Raw genomic sequence first — 5,490 nt, 5'->3', positions numbered from 1 at the left:
CCAAGAACAGCTTAGAAAAATCAGGCAACACAAAGGACAGTAAGACCCACAGCTCACTACCTAGGATAGAAGGAAATTAATTATAGGTGGTTTCTGCAGTTCCTACGAGTAGGATTTGTATGATGGCAAGGAGAGGACTTTAGAATAAATCAGAATTTTGGTCAAGAGCTAAGGTGGCACTTCATTAATGGCACCAGGGAGAGCTTTTGGAAGGAATAGAGTACAATGGTAGAGACCCCTAGCGAGTAGCAAAACACTATTCTCAGAATAGTAGAGAAGTTTCATTTGCCTAAAAGTCTATTCTTAAATGGAATAGCAACCACATTGGACCAAATTAAATGCAAATATCGCTGCAACCTATAGGTTGCAGCTGTAGCCCAGAGGTTTGGCGGGGATAGGGGAGTTGAAGCTCTGGTTTTGTGGATTACAGTTTTGAGTTTTGTGATGGCATTTTTAAGCTGCCCTGTTTAAGGGTCACAAGATTGTACATGAGTTCACCTCTGTATACCCCATGTCCTGTAAAGTTCCTAACACATAGTGAGCACACCACAAATATTTGCCGAATGTTGTTTTTTGAATGAATAAAAGGCAGAAGCAGAAACTTGTCATCCGGCATAATTGGGGTGAATTTAGGGAAAATTGCTTTGCTGTAATGTAGAGGGTTTATTTTCAAAGGAGGAAAGAGGAAAAAGTGCCCAGACTTGTACCTGTAAGTTACATCCTCCATTTCTAGGTTTACTGATGGTGAAATTGATCTATGGAAATGTCTTATTCTTTGAGGTATTTAGTCAGAAATGCAAGGTACTTCTCTACATGGCACCCCATCAAGAGCAGGGAGCGACCCTGGCCCCAAACCCAGCTCTTTTGGAACAAGATTTTTAGTTTCTCTTGCAAACACCTTGTCAACAACTTCACGGGCCTCCAAAGGAGCAAGATGGGAGTCCCAAGCTAGCCCATGCTTACCCACATTCACAATTGCATGTAAAGGAATTTGCAAAGAGACTCAAGGGAAAGCACAAAGGGATAAGGTAATCACTTGCAGTGAAAAAGTGTTTTCTTGAAAAGACGCTTGGAAATAATTGAAAGTTGAGTGGATTCCTACAAACGCGCCAAGAGTTTGTAATCTAGCCTATTCATTTTATGTCCTTTACTATTCATGATATCCTATTCTTCTACCCCGTTGTCTGGTAACTTTTTCTGAGGATTGACTTTCTGAAACAATGTGGTACACTCTTCCTATGAGGAGGAAACATCTGGGCTTTATTCTGCAGGCTTTGGAGGATGATGTGTCTTGTCAAGGGGTAAATAGCAAACTGATTTAATTTTTGCTTAAAACTATCTTAGTCATTCCAAAATAGAATGCATAAAAATTCTCTGTATTAGAAAAAGAAATGAGATATACCAATTGTATATTGTCTTTTCTTTATTTATTCTCTGTAAGTCTGTCAGATGATAAATTGTAAATAACAATGATTAAAGAAATATGCTACCGACGGATCCTTTTTTCTGTGAAAATAGCACTGTTTCTGGGTTTTATTACCCTTAACTCCTTACTCCCTTACATCCTTTTTGGAGAAGTGATGGGGAGTGGGGACACAGTTGAGGGGTGTATGTGGTGTGGATGCCTGTTTGTTGAGGGTTATCCAACAGAGGGTTATTTACGTAGGCCTCGCATATATTAGTTGACTGTTTATTGGAAGAAAATTACCTTGATCCCTGGCATATCCAAACATACTAGAGATTGGGATGTTATGTTTTCACATTGGTCCAGTTCTAGGGAATCTAGTCCAGAATTAGGGATCCTTTATTATTGTTGTTACAAAGTTGTCTTGTTTGATACACAGAAATCCCTTCTAAATCCAAATATCATCTGTCTCAAGACTGCTCACGCATACAAAAAGCAACAAAAAACTATGAACAACCAGAATACAGACTCAGTCTTCATAATAGAGAGTAGGATGGAACCACCCAAAACAACATACCTCTTAGCTGGTCCCTGAAGAATACATTTATACTTTTAATAATCTGAGTAATAGGAACTTATTTTTTTTTGGTGACAGCCATATTAGGTAAGGGAATGGATATAAATTCCCAGAGAATAACCAGAGGACTCATGAATGTACACTCTGACCACCAGAGTGTCTGGTTTGATTCCAGGACTAAAGGCCAGGTGTTCCAGTATCTGTGTAGTGAGAGTGGGGTATTGGGGGTGAAGAAGAAAAAAAAATAAGCAGGAACAGCAGAGATGCTCAAAGAGGTACAATTCTATTCTCAACACCTATTGCCTAAGTTTAAAGGTAGACATGAGTGATACATTTGCGTCCATACATGATAAGCCATAGATACATATTATGCATATATCTGAAAGTATAATTTGTTACTGAGGACGGAGATTATGTCTGCTCTTTTACTTTTTAACTAACAACTTGAAGGGCACTGCATTTTTCAAGTGCTAAGAACTAGAAAACTGATATATCTCCATTTATAATTTTATACTCATTTGTATTTGAAAAAGTAATGTATACACTTATAACATCCTCTGGTCCTTGAGTCCTCCAGAACAATAGCTTCTTATGTATAAGTAACATATGACCTTTTACTATCTAATGAAATGGGTAAAATCCCACTCTCAAAGTAGTTTTGCACCAGGCTGGTTGTATAGTGATTTGAAGAAAAAAAGAGATGAAAGATATCTCCAAGAAAAGTCACATGACCCCACTGGCAGCTGTTCTTTTGCCCGTTTGCAAACCAGAGGGAAGTTAGTTCTGGAGAGGATTATAAGGGCCCAGAACAGAGCTCTGTTATGGAGGCTAGAGATAACTTTACTCATCTTTATCTACCTAAGAGCTATTTCAGGCACGATAAAAGAAATCAGAGATCAGTTTCAGGGTTTAGGGTAAAGGCAGATTTATTATATGAACTAGCGAATAGACAGTCAAAGGTAAAGTGGCTACATTTACTCTTCCAGTCATGGGACCAAGGATTGGGATAAATGGGATCACTGTGTACCATGTTTCCTTCTGGTATTTCCAGGAAAATAGTCCATGAACAATACAAACTCAAGGTGACTAGTTTGAGATGATAAAAAAATTTACATTTACTTGTAAACAAAAATGCATTATGACTCTTACTGAGCAGTATCCTACATGTGATAAAATATTTTTAAAATACAAAATTAAATATCTGTCATCAACAGAGTTCTATTCTCCTTGTCTCTCTGGCACCTCTAGCAGTTCAGCCTGTCTTTCAAAGGTTGCAGAACCTTGAAAGTAGCAACTTTATTTGAAAGAAGGAAGAGGAAACCAAGGTCTCCTCACTTGGCTTGGATGGACATCATGATGGAAGGAGAGACTGCTGGTCTTGCTCTGAAGTCTTCAGGCCTTCACTTAAGTCACAGTCAGTCCTACACTGGTTGTCACCCTAAGATTGTGAAGATGCTGCCTCTTCACCTTATTTGTAGGAATGAGTTTTTCATAAGATAGCCACACAACCCTTTTGTCCCCTCTCTTATTCATTTTACAAGTCATCTCTGAGCTCTAGGACACTCTAAAAGGAGACTTTGGGTCTAGATTCTAAAGTTTGGGGTGTACCATCAGGCCTTATAAGATGGCCGCTCTCTTGCTCTCTGTACAGCCCTGCCCTACCTGGCCCTGCCTCACCCTTACCTTATGCACATGACTGCCTCCTTCTCCTAAGCGCAAAGTTTAATTAGTAACTACCTCTACGATCAGCCCAACCCCCAGCTAACTATTGTTCTAGCCCGAGGACCAGAATGACTCCAGTATGTTTGATCATCAACAAGAAAATCTGGCCCTTGCAATGGTTGCTAAACCAAAGAACAAGACCTTCCAGCAATCCCCCTGGCAACCAAGGAGCTCTTTTGATGTCAAATCCCCTATTACTGATAACCTTCTCCTCCACTGTGTAGCGAAGATTGCTGCCTTGTCCTGCCTGCTGTTGGCCATACACAGTGGTGTGTCACTCCAGGATCATTGCCTCTGACTTGTAAGGTTCCCTGTGCAATAAATCATTGATGTCTCTGTAGCTGACTTCCGGTTCTTTCTTTGGTCTAGTGACTGGGCAGTTGCAAGGATTGCAAGACCGCAGGGTGCAACCCAACATGGGGTTAATTTTACCCCAGGACTTTGAGAAAATATTATTAAATTGTGGCCTCTCAGGATAGTTGAAAGTGGGATTAAGGATAGGAGCTGAGTTTCACCCAAATAATAAAGAAGAATTGATAATTTAGGAATCAAATCTTTAATAATCACATTTATTCTTTCAGTCTAATTTTATTGGCATAAGATTTATCTCATACTAAACTGATACCAAATTAATCAAAACCTCTAGGGTATTCAAAAGCCAGTATAAATGATCTCAGTCATATCTTTCAGAGATCACTACTGTTTATAAATAACTAGAACTTTGAAAGAGGCTATGAAATAAAGTATGTTCCAGAGTTTGATACATGATGCGCAGTATTCCTCAGTGTGGACCGGGACTGGTGATGGTCACATTGTTACCAGTCCACAATAATCCAGAAACCTAAAGTTTTTATAGAAGTTTGGCAGAGTATCATCTGTTGAAGCTAATAAAAAATTTGGGGCTTGTATGCCTTTTGCATTTTATTTCATTTTTCTAGTAATTTATTTTTATTGTATATTACAAAAGTACCCATCTGGGATGGCTTTGAAAAACAAAGCGGGTCTTTTACCACAAAGAGTTTGAAACACAATGAAATAGGAGGTTACAGTACACGACCCATTGCGTCCTACAGAGTTCTAAGATTCTCTGGTTCCATACCATATTCCAAGTTTTGAAAATTGGTACTTCATGCATGATTCTACGTAAAGTTCTTAATAAAACAAATGTTCATTTTCGCGAAGATGAGTTTTTTAGAGGAGGAGGAGTTCTGGGACCAGAAGCTGGGCTGTTAAGTGGCACAGTGCCTGGATGGAAAACTAACTAGATGATAGACCCCAAGCTTCAGTTCCTAGATTCAAACCTTTCCTCTAAAATAAGGAGCTCTGGTGCAAATATCCTGAGGTCTTCCTGCAGTGAAGCGCCAATCAGAGGCGCCAGGGTATCGACCCTGAGGATACCACGAAGCCCGTACCCTATCACTCTGCTGGGAGCACAGCCCAAGCAAGACAAACGCCTTGCGCCACCGGCGCGCGCAGGGTCTGGGGCGGGACACCTGCTCCGCCGAGGGGCGGGGAGAGCCCGGATTGGTTTGGGCCTTGGGCTACATGCGGCTCCGCCCCTCGGCCTATCTCACTCCATTCCCGCCCCGGCGCCGCCAGCGGAAGGCGGGCTGCGATGGAGGAGGGGCCCAGCGCGAAGTAGATGACGCAAAAGGGAGGCGGGGCCCCGCCGGGCCCTGATTGAAGAGCTGGGGGCGCGGATGGGGCGGGCATACGGGTCAAAGTATAATACTTGTGAGAAGCCTTGCGCGGTACCTGCTTCAGGGTGCGTGGTGATAGGGTGCGC

Source organism: Lipotes vexillifer, unplaced genomic scaffold, assembly GCF_000442215.2.
Source record: "Lipotes vexillifer unplaced genomic scaffold, Lipotes_vexillifer_v1.1 scaffold1048, whole genome shotgun sequence".
NCBI lineage: Eukaryota > Metazoa > Chordata > Mammalia > Artiodactyla > Lipotidae > Lipotes > Lipotes vexillifer.
The sequence above is the reverse complement of the archived record's forward strand: the minus strand, read 5'-3'. Positions refer to the sequence as shown.